At 42.2% G+C, this 23,091-nt stretch overlaps 1 long non-coding RNA gene and 1 other non-coding gene across 2 annotated transcripts in view; both read right to left on the reverse strand.

Moving 5' to 3' along the window:
* Positions 1 to 23,091, reverse strand: part of LOC114093360 (uncharacterized) — a 117,821-nt gene that overhangs the window by 29,121 nt on the left and 65,609 nt on the right. The window lies entirely within an intron of this gene.
* Positions 6,316 to 6,388, reverse strand: Trnam-cau (transfer RNA methionine (anticodon CAU)). The gene has a single exon. It is a non-coding gene; the product is annotated as a tRNA-Met (tRNA).

Here is a 23,091-nt window from a genome sequence, read left to right on the forward strand (position 1 = left end):
ATACTGTGGCCGTAAAGAAGAATGAACGCCTTTGATGGACATTTGCAGTGGATTGGACAAACTGAGAAATGAATCTCCAAGCTTTAGTATATCCTAATAGAAAACTCCCAAACTGAAAATCCAACAGAAACATGATATTCAAGTGTATTCCCAGCAACTTGGGAGGCCAAGGCAGGATGATGACAAATTTGAGGCCAGTTTCAGCAATTTGGCAAGCCCTGTCTCAAAATAAAAAGCAAAAAAGGCTGGGATATATGTCAGTGGTACTGCACCCCTAGGTTCAATCCCTAGCATTGAAAAAGCAAACAAACAGATACAATATCCAAGAATTTTGAGACAACTACAAAAGACGTAACATATATGCACAGGAATATCAGAAGTAGAAGAAAGGAAGGAAGGAAAGAAAAGAAAAAATACTTGAAAGAATTGTTACTGAGAATTTTCCTAAGTTGATGTCAGATACTAAACCACAAGAAGCACAGAGAACACCAAGCAGGACAAATTCAAGACAGACAGACAAACAAAAACTACCTGTGTGTATCATTTTCAAATTACAAAAAAATCAAGAAAAAATATTGAAATAAACTAGAGCGGGGGGAACCTTACCCATGGGGGAAAGGGGAAAACCTTACTTATAGAGGTTAAGAATTATCTCTGACTGCAGGAAAAAAAAAGGAATTACCTCTGATTTCTCCTCAGAAATTGTGAAAGAAAGAAGAGAATGAAATTAAATATTTAGAGTATTGAAAAGGAAAAAATGCCAACCTAGATTTATATGCTCTGAAAAATCATTTGAGTGATAAGGAGAAATAAACATTTTCTCAGTAAACCTAAAATTGAGAAGGTTGTTGCCAATAGACCTGCTTGCCTTGCAAGAACTTTAAAATTTCTTCAGCGAGAATGAGAATTACATAGATCAGAAATTTAGATCTACATACAGAAAGGAAGGGCATTGGAGAAGGAAAAGTGCAGATAAAATAAAAATGTTTATTTTATATTTTATTGAATTGCAGATAACAGTTTGTACAAAATAACAACAATGTATTCAATTGCATATAAGTGAAATGAATGGCAACAGCGATTCAACTGGTGGGAAAAAATTGTAATGGTTTTGTTATTTTAAGGTGCTCACAGTACTTCTGATGCAGAATAGTGTGATTTGAACTTAGATTAGTTATCTTAGATTAGTTGTAAATATATATTGCAAACTCTATGACAACCACTTTTTAAAAAAAGGAAATAATACTGGTATGCTAAGAGAAAACAGAATCATATAAAATTCTCAATTAAAACCACAAAAGACAGCAAAAAGAGTATAAGACAAAAACAGGAACAAAAAATAAGGTCAACTAATAGAAAACAATACTGCAGCTATCTACCCAACTATATAAATAATCACTTTGAATATCAATGTTCTGAATGCATCAATTAAAAGTCATGAGGCAGCCAGATGTGGTGGCGCATGCTTATGATCTCAGCAGCTTGGGAGGCTGAGGCAGGGGGATGGTGAGTTCAAAGCCAGCCTCAGCAAAAGTGAAGTTCTAAGCAACTCAGTGAGACCCTATCTCTAAATAAAATACAAAATAGGGCTGGGGATGTGGCTCAGTGGGCGAGTGCCACTGAGTACAAAAAAAAGGCATCAGGCTGTATCAAAAAGACCTACCAACAGGTTGTTTACAAGAACTCCACTTTAAATATAAAGTCACACATAGAATAAAAGCAAATGGATGATGAAAGCTATACTAGGCTAATATCAATCAAAAGAAAATAGAGATAGCTATATTAATTTTGGGCAGAGCAGACTTCAGAGCAAGGAAAGTTATTGGAGAGAAGGAAGGCCACTATATAATAATACAGAGGTCAAATCTCCAAGAATATATAACAATCCTTAACAAGCATATATCTAACACAGTGTCAAATATGTGAGGCAAAACTGATATAACTGCATGGAGAACTAGACAAATCTACTAGTTTGAATGGAGACTTCAAAACTCCTCTATCAGCAAGCAGAAAATCAGTAAGGATATTGAGCTCAACAACACCATCAATCAACTTGATATTATGTACATCTATATATATATTACTTTATCCAGCAACAGTAGAACACAGGTTCTTCTCAAAGTGACATGGAACATTCACTAAGATAGGCCATATTCTTATTCATAAAGCATACCTTGACAAATTTAAAAGACTAGAAATCATACAATGTCTACAGACCACAACGGACTAAAACTACATAGCAATAAAAGAAAGCCGAAATATCCCAATTACTGGGAGATTAGACAACACATTTATCAAGAACACATGGCCCCCAAAACAAAAACCTCAAAATAGTTTTATGAAAATTAAAATACAACTTACCAAAAATTTGTGGAATTCAGTAATACAGTGCTTAGAGGGAAATTTGGAGTGTTGAATACATATTAGAAAGGAAGTATCTAAATCATCTCAACTTCCAACTTAGGAAACTAGAAAAAGAAGAGTAAATTAAATCCACACCAAGCAGAAGAAAAAAAATAGAACAGGAATCAATGAAGTTGAAAATAGGCAATCAATAGAGAAAATTAAGAAGATAAAATGTTGGTTTATTAAAAAGATAAATATAATTGATAAACTTATGGATAGAGCTCTCTCTTCCATGTACAAGCCTCTGAGTTCAATTCCCAGCACTGAAAATTTTTTTCTTAGTCCATTCATTCAGAATAAATAAATAGAGAATAAGAGAGAGGAGGGATATAATACTAGAAATTAAAGAGGACATCACTACAGATCCCATGGATATTAAAATGATAACCAAGGAATACATAAACAACTCTATGTTCACAAATTTGATAACTTAGATGAAATGGGCCAATTTCTTAAAAAATAGAATCTGTTAAACACTCACATAAACTGGGAATGGTGGCACACACCTGTAATCCCAGCAGCTCAGGAGGCTGAGACAGGAGGATCACAAGTTCAAAGCCAGACTCAGCAACAGTGTGGCACTAAGTAACTCAGTGAGACCCTGTCTCTAAATAAAATACAAACTAGGGTTGGGGTTGTGGCTCAGTGAGTGAGTGCACCTGAGTTCAATCCCTAGTAACTCCCACCCAGCAAAAAAAAAAAAAAAACTCATGCAAGCCCGTGGTGGCATACACCTGTATTCCCAGTGATTTAGGAGGCTAAGGCTAGAAGATTGAAAGTTCAAGACCAGCCTCAGCAATTTAGTGAGGCCCTAAGCATCTTAGTGAGACCCTGTCTCAAAATAAAAAATACAAAGAGACTGTGGATGTGGCTCAGTGGTTAACCCCTGGGTTCAATCCCCAGTACAAAAACAAAACAGAACCTCACACAAGAAGAAATAGACAATCTGAATAGATCTATATCTATTAAAGAAATTAAATCAATAATTAACAAGTTCCAAAGAGAGAAACCACAAGGCCCATACAGGTTCACTGTATGCCCTACCAAACATTTAAAGAAGAAATTATACTAGTTCTCTACAATCTCTTTGAGTGTGAAGCAGAGGTGATACTTCCTAACTCATTCTATGAGGCCAGCATCACCCTAAAACCAAACCAGACAAATATTACAAGAAAGGAAAACTGCTGACTAATATATTCTCCTAAAAATATATGAAAAAATAGAACTTCAATAAAATGTTAATAAATAAAATCCAAAAATGTATAAAAAATTAAACAACCCAACCAAATGGAATTTATCCCAGGTATATAAATCTGGTTCAACATCCAAAACTCAGAGAATTTATCCATTACATCAACAGATTAAAGAAAAAAACCCACAGAATCATAACAGCTGATGCAGAAATGGCATCTGACAAAATCTAACACCTATTCATGATAAAAATTTTCAGAAAACTAGGGAATAGAGGGGAACTTCCTCAGTTGATTTATATATATATATATATAAACCTACAGCTATCAACTCAATGGAGGCTTTTCCGCTAAGATCAGGAACAAGACAAGGATGTCCCCCCCACCACCCCTTTTCAACATTTTACTATAAGTCTTAGCTAATGCCATAAGACAAGAAAAGGAAATAAAATGGCATATGAATTGTAAAGAAATAAAAAAACACTCTCTTTGTTCACAGATGACATGATTGTCTATTTAGAAAATCCAAAAGAATTGACAAAAAACTCTCTTAGCACTGATTAATGATTATTGCAAAGTTGTAGGACACAAGGATGATAATATGCAAACTCAGTTGCTTTCCTATACATCAGCAACAAACAAGTAAACTTTGAAATTTAAAACATAATACCATTTATACTAGCACCTCAAAAACTGAAATACTTCAGTATAAATCTAACAAAATACGCATAAGATCTATATGAGGAAAACTACAAAACTCTGATAAGCAAAGTAATATTTTAAAAGTACATGGAGAGGGCTGGGGTTGTGGCTCAGTGGTAGAGTACTTGCCTAGAACATGTGAGGCACTGGGCTTGATTCTCAGCATCAAATAAAAATAAAATAAATATAGGTATTATATCCATTCACAACTAAAAAAAACCTTTTTTTTTTAAAGTACATGGAGAAATATTCCATGTTCAAAGACAGGAAGACTCAATACTGTCAAGATGTCCATTCTTCCTGCTTGATTTACAGAGTCAAGGCAATCCCAGTCAAAATCTTAGCAAATTATTTTGTTGATTGGTATCAATAGACTGATCTTAAAGTTTATACATAGAGGCAAAAGATCCAGAATAACAAACATGATACAGAAGGAGACTTATATTATGCAACTCTCTAAGTCTTACTATAAAGCTACCATAATCAAGATGGTGTGATATTGGCAAAAGAACAAATAAATCAGTGGAGCAGAACAGAGAATCCAAAATAGACAAACATAAATACAGTCAACTTGTCTTTGACAAGGGAACAGTGTACGGCTGAGGAAAGAGACAATTTTTAACCAATGATGCTGGGAAAAGTAGATCCCCACATGGAAAAAAGTGAATCCAAGCACAGAATTTCACAAAAAAAAAAAAAAAATCAACTCAAAATGAATCAGACTTAAATGTAAAATGTAGAACCATAACAGTCCTGAAAAGGTAGAAGAAAACCTAGGTGACTTCAATTTAGCAATGACTTTTTAGATATAACACCAAAAACACAATCCATAAAAGAAAGAATTGATAATCTGGGCTTCATTAAAATCAAGTTTTTCTACTCTGTCAAAAAGACAGAGAGAATGAAAAGATAAGCCACAGACTGGGAGGAAATATTTGCAAAAGTCATATCTGATAGGGGACTAAACTTTACAAAGAACCCTTGAAACTCAACAAGAAGAAAACAGCCAAGCCATTTTTTTTCAAAATGGGTCAACAACCTTAACAGACATTCACCAAAGAAGATACAGATGGCAAGTAAAACATATGAAAAAATGCTCCATAGAATGTATAATTAGGAAACTAAAAATAAAAATAGCAATGATACCTTTCCATAACTACTAGTATGGCCAAAAGCAAGCACTCTGACAAACCCAATGCTGGTGAGGGTGTGGAGAAACAGGAACTCTCAGATGTTGCTGGTGGGAGTGCAAAATGGCACAGCCTCTTTGAAAGGCAGTGTGACAGTTTCTTATAAAACTAAATGTAGTCTTACCATGAGATCCAGCAATCTCATTCCTTGATTTGAATCCAAAGAAGTTGAAAACTTAGTCCAAAGAGAAACCTTCTCATGAATGTTTATTGATAATTGCCAGAACTTGAAAATAGCCAAGATATCTTCAGTAAGTGGCTAGATTAAAAAATTATGGCACATCCAGACAATGGAATATCATTCAGTGCTAAAAAGAAATGAGCTCTCAAGCCATGAAAAGACATGGGGGATCTCACCTGCACATTACTAAGTGAAAGAAGTCAGCCTTATAATGCTGCATACTGCATGATTCCAACTATAAGACATTCTGGAAAAGGCACAACTATAGAGACAGAAAACAGACCAGTGGTTGCCAGGAGATGCGAGGCAGGGAGGGATGAATAAATAGAGCACAGAAGTGTTTTTGTTTTTGTTTTTGTTTTGAGATGGGGTCTCACTGCTACCCAGGCTGGTCTGGAACTCATGGGCTCAAGTGATCCTCCTGCCTCAACTTACCAAGTAGCTAAGACAATAGGTGTGCACCACCATGAATGGCTACAAAGAATTTTTATGGCAATGAAGCTCTTCCATCTTATAGTAGGGATATATAGATACATGCTAATGTAAGGTATGTAATATGGTAATGGATGCATGTCATTATGCATTTGTCCAAAACCAACATGAAGTGTGAACCCTAGTGTAAAATGGGCTTTAGGGGTTGTTTTTTAGATGATGCTGGGGATTGAACTCAGAGCCTTGTGCATATGAGGCAAATGCTTTACCACTGAGCCACACACATCCCCAGCTAAAACAGGTTTTGGATGATTAATATGTATAATCAATGTAGGGTCAACCACAAAAAGTATATCACTGAGGCAGAGAACATTGGCAACGCAGAATGTTACTCATGTGCTGGGCCGGGGGGCATATGAGATGTCTGTGCCTTTCTCTTAGTTTTGCTGTGAATCTAAAACAGCCCTAAAAAAAATCAAGTCTATTTTTAGAAAACCTGATTTTGGATAGCCTCTAGATATAATATGATTTTACAGAAAATGTAGGGAACAGAGGAATCATAACCGTATACAAACCATAAGGGTGTGTTCAGCAAAATCCACATACTTTATTCAAAAAAACAACAACAAACAAACCAAAGAATGCAATTAAAGAGAGGAGGAAACCTATATGCTAAAATAATCTTAAGAAACCTAACACTCAACTATTTTGTGGAACTCTTATTTGAATTCCAATTGAAATAAGCAATCTAATTTAAAAGGTAGAAAATAACCTGGGAAATATGAACATTGAATAGTCATTTTATTAGGGAATTGTTGAAAAACTGCTAAAGATTTGACATGACCTAAAGGTTTTGTTTTATAGAGGAATGATGGGAGGAAGCAAGGAAGCAAGATTGGCTGTAATTTGGGAATTTATGAAGCTAGGTAATAAATTCATATCCTTATTACTGTTATCATATCCTTTTTACTCTTACATGTACTGACATATTCTACAATAGAAAGGATATAAGAAAAGAAAAGGAAACACAGTTGAGCCTGGGAGACAGTGAAAAGATGGTTCCCTAATGAAAGATTCCATCCAACTGGGGAAAGTGACTTACCTCTCTGCCTCTGTTTTCTCATCTGTAAAATCAGGACTGGAAAACAGTACTTTACTCATGGCAAAGATGTGAACAGTGAGTGATTACATATATGTAAAACACACACACACACTAGGTCACAGGGAAGTACTAGATAGCATTTGCTCTTACTATATAGTAAGAGCAGCCTGAAATATACTACACTATATAGTCAAATCTCAGCAGAACCCTCAGATCACAAAATACCTTAACAGACATCACCTCATTTGAAATTCACAGTAGCTCTTGGTAATAAACATTTTTTTATTCCCCTTGGGCAGATGGGAAAACTAAAGCACAATCCACAGAGACACAGCTAGTGAGAGGCCAAACCTATACTAGGGTCACATTTTATGACCCCATCCCAAGTCCTCTCCAATGCACCATGGCCAACCTTGGGGGACAAACAGGAGGCTAAAATTAGATCCTTGAATTTGTGTGATCAAAAACTTGGTATTCTTTGACCCTTGTGCCCAACACCTCCTCCAGGGCAGTGTGCCAACATGTCTCCTATGAAGCTAGTGGGTGTCTCAGGGTCTCAGTTTGGGCAGGAGGATGGCACTGGATGTAGGCAGCCCATTTTTCTAGAGTTTGGCCCCCATCAGGACTCCCACCTGTGGTCAGGGAGCTAAATACTGGGTGAGCCCAAGTCGGGGGGGTTGGGGAAGTTGGAGGAAAAAACAGACAGAGCCACCCAAGACTGTACCCCAGGAAGAAGGCCTTCTCCAGTTCTCAGGTTTCCAAAATGCAAGGCCAGATTATAAAACCAGCTTTACTGAAAGGGAGCAGTAGTAGGGCTACATTCAGGTGGGTCTAGCTGGTGATTTCTGTCCGCAGAAAAACCCTGGGAAATCTGGGCTCTTTAAATATAAGTTCATAATAATAAAGAAGCCAACAATATATGAAATGTTACCCATGGTGCTAAGCATAATGGACAGTTTTCTCATTCAGACATGCCTCATTCATGGTATACTGTGAAGTAGGGTTAGAAAATAAGTCATGTCAGTGGCCATATCAATGCTTATAGCAGCTCAACTAATAATAGCCAAGCTATGAAACCAACCTAGGTGTCTTTCAACAGATGAATGGATAAATAAAATGTATATGTACACAATGGAATATTACTCGGCAATAAAGGAGAATGAAATTATGGCATTTGCTGGTAAAAGGGTGGAACTTGAGACTAATATGCTAAGTAAAATAATTCAGTCCCCAAAAAACAAAGGTAGAATGTTCTTTCTGATATGTGGATGCTAACCTATAACACAGGAGGGTAGGGAAGGGAAGTATAGAAGTTCACTGGATTAGACAAAGGGAAATGAAAGGAAGGGAGGAGGGAAAGGAATAGGAAGGACAGTAGACTGAATGAGACATAACTTTCCTATGCTCATATATGAATGCACGAACAGTGTAACTGCACATCATCATCGACCATAAGAATGGGATCAAAATTGTGGCTCAGTGGTAGAGAGCTTGCCTGGCATGTGGGACGCCCTGGGTTTAATCCTAAATAAATAAATCAACTAACTAAATAAATAGAACCAAAAGTTTCATTGACAACTAAATAAAGTAAAATAAATTGCAATGGATTGCACCCCATGTATGTATAATATCTCAAAATATATCCTACTGTATGTATGTCTAAAAATAACAAATAAAAAAAAGAAGAAGTAGTCATGGAAGCCTCCCTCCACTATCTCCATCACTAATCCTGCCCTCCAGAGGCGGTCACCATTGACAACCCTTGTGTGTTCTTCCTGACATTTGTCTATATTTAATCAACAGTACAGCACGCCCACTTGTGTGTGTGTGTGTGTACAAATACACCTAGTTTGTTTTTATGAAAATAGGATTGTGCCTTATTCAGCAACTTGTTTTTTTCATGTGTTCATCTTCTCCCAACCCCATCCATACAATATGTGAGACACAATAAGGAAATCTGGAATCAGCAAAAGGATTAGTGGGTGTCTGCAAGAAGAGCTATGTGTTGTTCCAAGCCCTTTCTTCCGGGCTGATTTCCGCTCTGAGCTTGTTCTACAGCTCTGTAAGTTTTGGGGAACAGAAGACAGAATGGCTCTTGGCTGGGGACAGGAAACAAGTTCTGTCAACCCTTCTACCACATGCAAAAGCCAGTTCACTGTGGCTTTCTGAAAATCAAAATTCCTGATCCATAAATATGCCTGTCCTTTGCATTCTCTTTTGAATCAGTTGTAACATCTTTGGTTCATTTATTAATAAAAATATTGTGTGTTCTTTTTGTTATCTATTCAGAGTCATGATTTTACCTTTTTTAAAAAAAACAATCATCTTTTCACAATAGAGACTACTTTTTCTAGTATATAGATGGAGAAATGCAGACTTCAAAAGATTAGTGATTAGCAATTATCAAATTGCCCATGGAGACAGGAGTGGTGGATTCTAGTGTGGCCTGTCTGCCTTTAAAGTTACCATGCAATCTTCCCTGTGTCATTTCAAAGGAACAGGTACTAGCCACCTGCCAGCTACTAGCCTAGGCATTTTAGTCTCTTGTCACCTATGAAGCGTTGGTGTCCCCACATTACAGAAAAGGAAGCTGTGTGCAGAGAGCTGAGGTAATGGGAGGTAATGGGCCCAGGGCACACTAGAAGTGGGATGCAGCCAGGCGTGGTGGTGCATGGCTGTAATCCCATTGGCTTGGGGAGCTGAGGCAGGCAGATCACAAGTTCAAAGCCAGGCTCAGCAAAAACAAGGCACTAAGCAACTCAGGGAGACCCTGTCTCTAAATAAAATACAAAATAGGGCTAGGGATGTGGCTCAGGGTCGAGTGCCCCTGAGTTCAATCCCTGGTACCAAAATAAATAAATAAATAAACAAGAAGTGGGATGCAAAGCCCGGTGGCCCTGCCCCAAAGCTGCAGCTCTCAATTGCTATTGGTGCTATTGCTTATCCCTCAAGGCTCGCTCTTGTCCTCCATCTAGCTTTTGGTAAGCCACCCCAGTTTATCATTTGGATGATTCTTGGGAGGATAACATTGCCAAGAAATTTAAGTCTTGACAGGAGTCCAAAGTTGTCTACTCATTTCCCAGAGCCACCATAGCAATGTGCAGACATGGAGCACAGAAATTCATCCTCTCTGTTTTGGAGGCTACAAGACCAAAATCAAGGTGCCAGCAGGGTCACACTCTCTGTCTGACCACTCCAGGGCAGGGTCCGTCTTTGTCTCATCCAGCTTCTGATGTTTGTAGGCCATCTCTGGCGTTCCGTGGCTGACGGAAGCATCAGTCCTACCCTCTGTCTTCACAGGGTGTTCTGGCTGTGTCACCGTGTATCTTCATAAGGCCTCCCCACTCTGCCTGTCCCTTTCTGTGTGCTCAAATTTCCCCTTTTATTAGGACACCAGTGGCATTGAATTGGAGCTCACCTAACGACCTCATCTTAGCTTGGTTAAATCTGCAAAGGACCCTATTTCCAAACAAGATCCGTTCTAAGATTCTGGGGGTTAGAACTTAAAAGTGCCTTTTTTGAGGGGGTAGGAAGGGCATGCAATTCACCCCACAACTGAAGACATGGGAGCTCAACCCCTCCCAAAGCCTGTTCCGCCGGAAGCTCTGGAGCAAAGGCTCGGTCGTCTGATGCAGGAGCCTGATCTCTGATAGTGCTCACAGAAGTCACTGGCATGCTGCCATCCTAAAAAGAGCTGCAGCCAAGAGACCTGCGGCCTTGAGTTGGTATTTCCCAAACCAATTTGAACTCCAGAGTTGTGGGGGTATTTTGGGTAGTGGGTTTTTGGGAGGGGCAGGTACTGGGGATTGAACTTAAGGGACACTCAACCCCCAAGCCACATCTCCAGCCCTATTTTGTATTTTATTTAGAGACACAGTCTCACTGAGTTGCTTAGCGCCTCGCTGTTGTTGAGGCTGGCTTTGAACCCTCAATCCTCCTGTCTCAGCCTCCCAAGTCCCTGGGATTACAGGCGTGCACCACTGCACCCAGCTTGGTAGTGGTTTTTATAGTGTTCTCTGAAACACACTTGGGACAATTCACAAGATCACAGCCTGACCTTGAAACCAGAAAGGCTGAGATTTGCACTGACCCTGATATTTACTGAATATGTGATCTTGGGCAATAACTGTCCTGAGTGTCATTATACAGTCATCTGTATAAGGAGAGTGAAAATTCCTAATTAATTACTTAGGGTGAGTTCACTGCTATAACATCACCACAAAAGTTGAATAGCTTGGGAACAATAGAATATAAATTCATTTCTTGCTCAGGATGAGGCAGGGGACATGCTATCTGGGCAGTCTCTCCATACAGGCATCCAGAAAGCCAGGATGATGGATGTTCTGCCATTTTAATTGGGTGGTTTCCAAGGGTAGGTGGGGTTGCCCTTGTTCCATCCAAGGGGACAGAGCTCTGGGAATGTTTGCTGGGTGGTTTCCAGGGGCCAGGCTCCACACAGAACAGCTCACTCCTACTCACATTCCACGGGCCAGGACCCCAATCCTAGTGCTGGAACTCACTAAGGGCGTTGGAAGATGTGACAGAGCAGCCATTTCTCAGTGGGATACACTCTAAAGAGGGGGAAAGCACACCTGTAGTAGACATCTAGGCTTTTCTGTCATATGCACCTTCAAGGGTGCTCTGAGGATTAAAGGAGGGTTTTGACAAATGTGGAATCCTTAACATGACACATGATTAAATAACTAAATAAATGGCAACAGGAGAAATAAGAGACGGGCCCTGTGGCACACAGAAATGTAGACTCCCTTCCGTCCTTTTCTTCCTACGGTGTCCTGGTGGCTGGCCCAAATCTGCCACGTGGTAGGGAAAGAGGAGTAAAGTCCCCAGGGTACCATTCCACCCCAAGCTGCTTCTCCCCCTGCTTCCTTTGCAGCCAGATGGAGGAGGGTGCTGCTCCCAGGTCTTGACAGCCCTATAGCTTCCCAGGCAGTGGCCCCCAGGCTGCAAACCCCACCTTCCTGCAGTTGCTAAGCTGGCTGAGAGGCAGCATGCCAGGCTCCCACAGCAGCCCCTGGAGCACACATCAGTTGCACACACTTAGCATGCTGGGGGAAGGGAAGAGAAGCATACCCACCGTCTCCCTGCAAGGCCCAGACATGGTGCAAACCCCAGCTACTAAGTCACAGGGCACAGGTGAGAACCACCTCCAACCTTCCCAGGCTCTGGAGCCTGCAAGGAACCAGAAGAAATCAGAAGGGAAATCCCCTGCCTTCAAATCCATGCATTCTTTCCATGTCCACATTAATCATTGAAACAACTCTATCTCCAATCACATCCCTAAGCCCTAAACACATGAACAAGTTCCAACAAATGTGTCCAGGAGTCCTCCCCCCCCCCTTTTTTTTCTTTTTCCCCCCTCGCTTCTTTCTAGGCATGAAAATGAGTTTCTCTGAGCTGCCATCAATGTGTACATACAACTCTGCTTTACCCTCTTCTCTCTCAGCTTTGTATACACTTTCCCATGGAGTCGGGTCTTTCAGGCATTGAGTGTGTCACAGGACGACAAAATATATGGAAGACATATTTTGTTTTAGAATCACTGCGCCCAGAACATCTGGATAATGCTCAGACAACTAGAGGGATTCTTGCTGATGCTGCAAATCTCCAAATACAAGTCCCCTTGCAGAGAGAAGATACCGTATTTTGCATCTCTATATATTTACATGGGTTTTCTCAAGCACCGTGGACTGCAGAGTGTGACAGTTAAGCGATTTCTCCCCTGGAAGTGGCATGACCTGCAGTAGTAACTGTTGGCCGAGCTACGAGTGCAGCCCAAATTATTTATTGCTTTTGATTCCTGCACTGTTCCCTGCATAAATTAAAATGTGACATTATTACACCCTCCAACAGCCCACCAGCGACCTTTAGCACTCTCCCCCCTGCTCAGCCGTTATTCAGCATAATTTGACCGGTTTGAGGCAAGTTGAGAGAGTGGAAAGGGATGGGTGGGGGCAGAAGGAGGCAGAGTCCAAATTAGAAACAGATCTAAAGAGCATGTGCAGGGAATTAGGCAGCGCGCCAGGAGCGCTCGCTGGCAGCATGCGTAACCCCTCTTTAGGGACTGTCAGCTCCTCCTAGGTTTCCACAGCGGATGTTTCCCGGCCAGAGCGCAGCTGGGTTTCAGTTGTCAAAGCCACAGCCAAGACATCTGAGAAGGGAGCAGAGTGCCGGTTTGCACACATGCATGCACGCCAAGGCCATATGCACACATGCTTGACCCCAGGACTTTCCTAACACACTTCCACACGTCCATGCTTACAAAGGCACCTGCCCAGCAGCCCAAGCAACCACCAACGCATGGGGTATAGACAGACACAGGTGCATGCAGAACAAATTGAGAGAGACACGTTTACGCATGCGCACACCCAGACTCAGGCTGTGCCTGCCAATGCTTTCTAAGAGAATTCTGGAGCTGGTTTCTCCATCCATGCTCCCCTGACCCCACCACAAGACTAGCTGTGTGACCTTGGGTTAGCCCTCCCATCTCTCTGAACTTCTGTGTTCTTAACTGTAAGCTATAAATCATGACAGCCCCGATGGCCAAAATGATATAATAAAATGAATGTCAGGAAACTATGCAGCCTTCTTTATGTGAGAAATGGCAAGAAGGATGGGTGGGGACAGTGGTGAAGATAAGGGTGGTTCATATCCTTTCAGGAGGAGACATAAAGAACATGGCTGACTTGATTCCTACCTTGATAAAAGGGTGAAATATACACACAAGGGTGAGCAGGGCAGAGAAGAAGCAAGACGCCCTTCCCAGCACCTCTGTGGCCAGGAAGAGCACTTGCAGACACCTCCAGTGTGCTCTCTGCTGCCTGGGAGGCCTGGGGTTGCCAAACAGGGTACTGAGGTCAAAGCTCTGCTCTGCCAGCTCCCTCCTTCCCTACACCCTTGTTCCCCACTGTTCCTGCTCAGTCCTCCTCATCTTCTCCTTCACCCACACTCTTGGGAGGAACATCCTCGTCTCTTCTCTCCCTCACCTTCAGGGCTTCCCTCCAACCATCCTCATCCCCAGAGCCACACCACTCCTTGCATTAACCTCAGATCAACCAAGCTCAACCTGGCTGACCGTTGCCTGGACCAGAATACACACAAGCTCTTGTTCTGGGTGCTGTGAGGACAGGAACAGGGTCAGGAATGGATTGGATATTGACCCTGCCCCAAGAGAGCTGTGGGATTCATGAAGGAATCAGCATGGAGCACCAAAGGAGGCCCAGTCAGGACATGCCAGAGAGGGCATGAGCATTGGATAGACCCTAGAAGGTCAAGGGCCAGAAAACCATGTCCTACAGCGCAGATCAGGACACGCTGACCCAAGTGGCCTGGTGTGGGAAAGAACAGAATGGGTGATACCAGCCTCAGACAAATTGCCAAGTGGAGCTGGTCCTGAGGCCCAAGGACAGCAGAGGACCTCAGAGTGCCAGGACCAGAATACATATGGATAGTGGGCAGCAGGCACCAGGGGAGATATGTGAGGGCGGGAGGGAGTTAGGAACAGACTCCAGAGTTTCTAGATCTTCATTTGGGCAACAATGACTTGAAGAGCTCCTACTTTGTGCTAAACACTGGGAATGCAGTGATTAATTTGACACAGATTCTGCTTCCTGGAACTTATCATGAGAAGACAACTGATATACAAACAGGCAATAGCAATGTCAGCAGCTGTGTGCTCTCTAGGAAAGGGACTGAGGGTACAGAGAAGCCATTTAACTCAGATAGGAGGAGAAGAGGAGGCTCCGGAAGATGGATCCTGGGCTCAGGATATACAGAGCTGCAAGGATGGTTTAGGATGGTCGCCAGGAGAAGGGTAAGGTTGGGGGAAGGGGAGAGACAAGGCTCAGGAGGTAAGCAAGAGCTAGGCAAGGTCCCCGTGGCTCACTCGTGCTCTCTCATGGTCATCTGTTAGGCAGCTGTCGTGAAAACCATTTGATAGGTGCCACTCTGGGTGCTGAGACTGCAGTGGGGAGCAGAGCAAAGCAGACGCATGTGGGAACCTGGGAACCGAGAGAAACCAACAGATTTGAGGGTGCATAGTTCACTTTAATTGGACAGGGCAGAGAGGGGGCAGGAATGTAAGATGGACTTCAGGTTTCTAGCTGGAGGTCTAGATGGAGGAGGCATGCTTCCCTGAGAGGGAAATACAGAAACAGAAGCATGGTGGTGGTCGGGGACAATATGTCTATGCTGCTCTTGCTTGTTTGCAGGGTCAAAGAGGCAGGAGCAAGGTGGGGAGCTGGTGGCCATCAAGACTGGAGCAAAGCCCCAGCACAAGACACAGGGAACAGTTTCAAGAAGGTGGCAGATTAGTCTGCTGCTTGGGCCCCAACCTAGAAGAATAGGGTTCAGGATTGAGAGCTAGCTCTAAATGAGGACTAAAGTACTAAAGGCAAATATTCAGTTAATTCCAGGTGCTACAGAAACCTGATTGTGGTAGCAAAACAAAGGCCAGCCCTTCTTGCCAGTGGCCTCATCAGGTCTGGCTGTAGAAGTCCCCTGCCTGAAGCTTGCACCAATGAAAGTTGCTGTGGAAAGAGCCACCTGTACCACACAGTGGTCTTCTATGTGTTAGATTTGTTCCCTAACTGGATCACTCACAGCACTTAGAACAGAGCTGGTCAGATAATTAGTGCCCAACACATATTCTTCTAGGAGCATGTAAACTTTCAGCCAAGTGTGGAAGGTTCTAGTGATGAGTGCAGTGTGTGGCCTGAGTGGCCCCCATTAAGTTCTCTTGAATTGAATTGGAGCTGCTGACCTCCTTTGACTGCATTAGGAGAGTCCCATTTATAACAGTTCCTTTTAGCTGCAGTTTTTGGGGTTTTTTTTTTTTGCCATGGTTTGATAACCCCAGTCAATGACAATCCAAAAACATGGGAAATTCCAGAAATAAATATTCATAAGTTTTAAATCTCATGCCATTTTGAGCAGTATGCTGAAATCTTACGCTCTTGCACCCAAAAGGTGAATCATCCATTTATCCAGTTGTTTCCATACTGTATACACTACCTACCTATTAGACACTTAGTGGCCATCTTGGTTATCAGATTGACTCTCACAGCATTATAGTCCTATGTTTAAGTAACCCTTATATGATTAATTAATAATGGCCCCAAAGCACAAGCCTAATGATGCTGGAAATTGGGACATTCCAAAGGGAATCTGTAAAGTCTTCTCTTAAATATCATCACACACCATCACAAGAGGTGGCTACAGAATAATAAGATATTTTGAGAAAGAGCCACATTCATATAACTTGTATTACAGTACATTGTTATAATTGTTCTATTATTATTAATTATTTTGCACTGTAGCAAACTTATAAATTAAACTTCATTATAGATATGTATGTAAGAGAAAAAAAACACATATAAGGTTTAGTACTATCTATCCTCAGTTTCAGGAATCTACTGGGGACCTTGGAACATATTCCCTGCAGATGAAGGGAGATTACTGTGCTTAATAGTCCCACACATGCACCAAAAAAAAAAAAAAAAAAAAAAATGCAGCTTTTAGTTCTGACCTTTGCTCTTCTAGAGCTTAGGGCAGAGACTTCAGCTTATACTCTGAAACCCCAGGTGTTTACCCTACAACTAGATTCCCTAAAACACTGCCTTTGTGACGAAGTCCAGGCTGACTGCTTAAAACTGATATGCAGACATCACAAGTTGGGCTGAAATTTAGGGTTTGGAATAAATGAGAGCAGTCAGCAATCAAAGATGGGAAGAAAGCTCATCTTCCTTAGAAAGGGCCTCATATGAATAGGCAAGTTTCAAAAGTCTATAACTTTAATCAATTAATAGAATAATGTGGAAGGCAAACCTAGAATGACTGGATCCGAATGTTTTCCTGCTAAAAAGCAGCTGGAGCCAAGTGCAGTGGTGACCATCTATAATCCTAGCAACTCTGGAGACAGAGGCAGGAGGATCACAAGTTCAAGGTCAGCCTGGGCAATTTAGACCCTGTCTCAGAATAAAAATAAAAAGGGCTGGAGATATTGCTCAGTGGTAAAGCACCCTTGAGTTTGATATCAGTTACAAAAAAAAAAAAGCAGTTGGAAACTTAAAACAGGGAAGAGAAGAGCTTACCCAATGGGACAGAGGGGTCACAGTGGCTAGCTGCAGGGTTCAGAAGTACAGACCCCTTCCTGCAATTGTGGCACATAACCCATACAATTGCCTGATGAGCTACCACCCCTGCAATTCACCAAAGGGGCATCAGGGACAATATCTTTCCTGCAACCCCAAAGCCATCTTTATGTGACAGGGCTATGTTAGGCCAATCCCTTAGGGTTGGAGATGAAAGTGACCACTCAAGATCTCCAGTTCAGAGATAAGAACCCTGGTGTCTGCCTCGGGTTTTGATACTGTTCCCCGTTTGTGCTGTGAACAGGAACTCGGAGCAAACTCAACTTCATCTGCCTGTGTTTCTCTTCAAATAGAAAATTCATTGCTTCTTCTCATCAACTTTTCTACTCTCCAAAAAGCAGATTTATCCAGAGTAAATGGTTGAAATGCATTTCATGTATATGAAACAAGTATTAGAGAAATGCCAATGATGTGGATTCAATAGGTTAGGTATATGCCACTTGCAGGTTATGGCTAGCAAATATGACTCAAATTAATTTTGAGGTGAAATCAATTTTGTAACATATCTTCTATTGAATGCAGCACAGATTATGTATTTACTTTTAAAAATATTTTAGGAAAAATAACCTTTTACTATCAAATACTTGGAATTAGAAATAGATTTGCATTAAAATAGCAAACAATATTTTTACTAAGAAACAATAAAGTAAGCCAGGCACAAGGTTCACACTTGTAATCCCAGTGACTCAGGAGGCTAAGGCAGGAGGATTTTGAGTTCAAAGCCAGCCTCAGCAACTTAGCATGACCCTAAACAGCTCATCAAGACTTTACTTCTAAATAAAATATTTAAAAGGGCTGGAGATGTGGCTCAGTGGTTAAGCACCCCTGGGTTCAATCCCTGGTACCACTGAAAATAAATAAATAAATAAAGTAAATGGGGAAAGTATTAAAAGGATAAATCACACACACACACACACACAAATATTTCCTTATCTCCTTCCAGATGCTGGGTGTGGGACAGCTCCATTGGAACCTGAGGTGACCTGAGGTTGTCACAGAGATATAAATTATGAGGAAACCAGAACAACCCAGAAGTGGATTCTGAAAGCAGCGGATCCTGCACTTGTGTGAGGAGGCGGGACTTGTATGAGGTGCCTGAGGGACAGTGGTTGTTGGCCACTGGGATGGGAGTGGGTCCGGCAGACTTCCTGGCTTCTGGTCAGACAGACTGCCTTCCTGAATTACTAGGTCTAGGAAGTGGTGGTGACAGGGCGGGGGAGAGGGTGGGGAAGTTCCACGTGTCTCATAAACCCCCACACAGCCCTCATACTAGCTGCCGCCTCCCTTCCCCTTTCACAGACCAGTTACCTAATCTGCAAAGAGCCTTGATGGTATCAGGATCCTAACGGCTCTGAACTCCGGCAGGTCTATAATTCAGATAGGAGAGCGGTTAGGGAAAGACAGGAAAACCCCAGCCCCGACCCGCAGCTCACACGATGTGACACACACAGCACATGAGTGCTGGCCGCAGGCACTGAACAGCAGCTGGTCTGCGTGGAGCACTTGGTCTCAGCTGGGCAAGGAGTTGTGTCTTTCTGTGCATTGTCATATTTCATGGCCATGGGGGCAGCACCTGTGAGAGGACGAAGCTTAGATAGGCTAAATCATTTGCCAAGCAATGACACAGGATGTCCAACCCGTAACCCCCAGATCCCCATTTCACCCCATTGGACGCTGGGCTATTTCTGGAGGTTTAAGGCTGGACAAACCTGACTCTTTTTCTTTCTCCCACACACTCCATACACTGGTAGCACTGAGAGAAACACTCCCAGCCATGCTTCAGCTTCAAGCAGGATGATGGGTCTCACTGGTGAATTTAGGAAAGGAGCTTCCACCTGTGCGGTCAGCCCTTCCACTCCATGAGACAAGAGGTGCCTTCTGACCAGGGATGTGTGTGTGTGTGGGGGGGGGGGTCTGCACCTGTCAATCTGTACCAGGCAAGCAAGGGTCTCTGCTCTAAGGACAAGAATCAGCAAGCCTGCTTGACCACACACCTAACATGTTTTTCTCCAGTTGAGCAGTAAAGGTGATACTGCCTCTCAGTTTTAGAAAGAGGAAAATATTGTTATATTTTTTAATCCCATAGATACCCACCAATATGTACACCCAGGGCAGCCTTGAAGGGAGCCATGGCAGAAAGTTTGCTGCCCCCCACTTATACAGGGTCAACTGTGTAAGAATGGAACTTCTTAGATCCAGAAGAGAACTTATGCAGTACAACAAAACTAGAACATGAGCCTTCAAGTTTTTTAAATCCTCTAGAAGCCACATTAAAAAGGAAAAAAGAAATAGGTAACATTAATCATAATAATCCATTTTATTTATCCAATATGTCAAAAAGATTATAATTTCGGTATGTACCCAAACATCACCTGGGGCTAGTAGCTACAGTAGTCAACAGCACAGCCTTAGATGCTCACCATCTGTGAGCTGTGCCTGTAGGAACCTGCTCCCCTTGACCATTTCTCCATGCAAAGACTTCCAGGACTATAAAGGTCTCCACTCCATTAACTTGGGGGCATCTCTGTTCTGTATAAACATAGTTTTAGCACCTTTTTCACTCCTGGGACTAAAATATTCGATAAGAACAATTTTAGAGGAGGAAAAATTTATTTGAGGGCTCATGATTTCGGAGGTCTCAATCCATAGACAGCAGACTCCATTCCTTGGGCCTGGAGGTGAGGCTGAACATCATGGCGGAAGAGTGTGATGGAGGGAAGTGACTCACATGATGATCAGAAAGCAGAGAGAGACTCCACTAGCCAGATAGAAAATATATACCCCAAAGTCATGCCCCCAGGGACTCACCACCACCAGCCATACCTTAACTGCCTTTGTTACCACTCAGTGAATCCCATCAGGGATTAATTCACTGATAGGGTTAAGGCTCTCATAACCCCATCATTTTTCCTCTGAGCCTTCTTGCATTGTCTCACACATGAGCTTTTGGGGGCCACCTCACATCCAAACTCTAACAGAACATCTCATCCTCCACTGGACTCTAGTCCCCACCTCAACTTGTTCCTGTCTGCTAAGACTCAGTCAAAAGGGGATGCATTCCCCTAGAAAAATCCCCCTCGCTTGCCTTTCCTGGCTGCTGCCTGCCTGACTCACTGCCCAACACGGGTATTGTTTGTGGGGGACAAAGCTTTGTTTTTTCCCTCACTCAAGAACGCTATATTTAGAACTGTGGAGGACACCTGTTGTTTTTTGACCATGCAGCATCTAAACAGTCTATTTTAGAAGAATCCAAAATAGGTGGGAGCGCAGCCCGCCTCTTGTCACGTAGGCTGTTCAGGAGGTGGCATTCCCTCGCCACACTCAGCTAATCGCAAGCTCGTGCCTGAAAGCTGGAAGCCATCAGGAAAGCACAAAGACGAGGAGACAGCGGCACTTACATATGGTGGTGGTGGCAGAAGCAAGGGTCCAGTGGGGGGCAGCAAGCCTCCTGGGGTGGTGGCACCATGCGGGCAGACCGGCTCCTGTAGTCTGAGATTAAGGCCCTGATAGGTAAGAGAATACTAGCCACACACCCTGAAAGAGGCTCTGCACAAGTCATCTTCCCTCCCTGGGCCTCTGCTGGAGCGAATGGCCTGAGATGCAAAGCACTGAGGTTTCAATGCATTCTTTCTGTTACTTAAGCAATGTAGCTGAAAGTGAGGTAGAAAAAGGTCCATAATAGCACACAAACATTTCACCATCTTAAGTGTCCCCAAAGGTTCACATGGTAAGCTTAGTCTCCAGGGTGGTGCCATTCATAGGTGGCCGGGTGTTCGCCCTCACCCTTGAAGAGGACACTGACACTCCAGCCCCTTCTTCTTCCTCTCTTTTACTCTCTATGAGGGGAGTGGTTTTGTTCCACCAAGCGGCCTCATCATTATGTGACCAAAGCCACCAGGCCAATCGATCATGGGTTGAAACCTCTAAAATGTGAGCCCCAAATAAATCTTTTATCTTCATGAGTTGATTCTCTCAGGTTTTTGTTTTAGTGATGGAAAATTCAATAATGTATAGTTCTTCCAAACAGTCCTCCAAAAGTAAATTCCAGATCCACACTGGGTTTCCAAACTCCAAATGGTGTTCTAAGATTGAGCCCAAGACTAAGATGAAAAGACTGGTGTGAATCCCCACTGTTGCCAGGAACTACTGTTTCCATGGCTACCTGGAAGCACAGCCTGAAGCTGTAAGTATGGGAAGTAACAGGAAATAGTACAAGATTCTGAGTAGGAACGATCTGGGTCCTCATCCCAGCCTGACCCCAATGTGGGGGAACCCTGGGCAAATGGTTTTCCTTTAATGGATCTCAGATCCCCACACGGACAGCAAGACACTGTGTGATCGTTAACGTCCTTTCCGGTTCTAGTTTTCTGTGACTCTGAATCCTGCAGGAGCTGTGATTTCTTTGAGATCCTCTTTACTTTTTGGCTGCTTCTCTGATTTCTGTATTATAACATCACAAGTTTACAAATGGATAAGCAAAATGCTGTAAATCTATACCATGGAATGGTGTGCGGACTTAAAAAGGAATGAAGTATTGACACGTGCAACAACATAGATGGGCCTTGAAACCACCAGGCCACGAGAAAGAAGCCAGCACCAAAGACCACTTAAGGTATGAATCATTTATATAAATGTTCAAAATAGACAAATCTATGGAGATAAAAAGTAGACTGGTGGTAGCTTAGGGCTAGGAGGAAGTGGGGCATGGCTGTAGTGCCCACAGATTTATTTTAGGTTTGATGAAAATAATTCGGAAATTGTAGTAGTGATGACACGGTTCTGTGCATATACCAAGACCTTGAAACGGATGAGCTGTGCGATATTTGAATTGGATCTCTATAAAGCTATTTTAAAAAGTCAGACAACAAGTTTAAGAGAAATCCAACGTATTGTCGAACTGTGCTCCTGGCATTGGAGGAAAGTCTTGAAAATGAAATCCACGCCCGATCCAACAATTCTATGTGGTTTGGTGTTAAGTCTCTTCCTTTGTCAATTAACCAAGATTGATTAACTTTTTTTGGTATAACTTTTTTTTTGAAATCGCCCCTTCTCAGAAGATCCCATTAGCAGTCCAAAGGGATCAGAAAAAGGAAGAAGGGGTCTGACATACAGAGAGTCCTCAGGAGACGGTGTCTCTTTCCTGTAGTTTTTTTTTTTTTTTTTAATTAGATGTTAATGGAAATTCTCACCTGAAGAAGAATAACAGAACAGGGCTCTTCATACTCCAATAAACAGGAATAACTGGGGTGAGGGGCTTGTTAAAATGCAGGGCTTGACCTGAGAGCCAGCATTTCTAACAGCCTCCCACCCCCGGCCCCCCCGCATATGACTCATCTGAATTGTGATGTGATATAAGTGAATGTGCGAGAGAATGGAAGTAATAACAGGGCAAAAAAATGTACTGGATTTCAAAGACAGTACCATAAAATGACACAATAATTTTTATATTGGTTTTATATTAGAATAATAATATTTTGGATCTATTGGAGTCCATAAAAGTTAATTTTGAAAGCACGAGTTGATTTGTTTAAAAAAAAAAAAAAACTAATAGTTCCCTTCCATCCCCAATTATTTCTCCCCCCTCTTCCTTAATAATGGACTTCCAGCTGCCAAGTTGTGGTCACCTGGACCACCTGCTCTAGGACCCCTAGTAGTTAGGTGGAACCTTGTGAGACTCATTGCATGTGATATAGGGAGTTGTGCAGCTGCTGAGAACTTT

Source organism: Marmota flaviventris, chromosome 8, assembly GCF_047511675.1.
Source record: "Marmota flaviventris isolate mMarFla1 chromosome 8, mMarFla1.hap1, whole genome shotgun sequence".
Taxonomy (NCBI): Eukaryota; Metazoa; Chordata; class Mammalia; order Rodentia; family Sciuridae; genus Marmota; species Marmota flaviventris.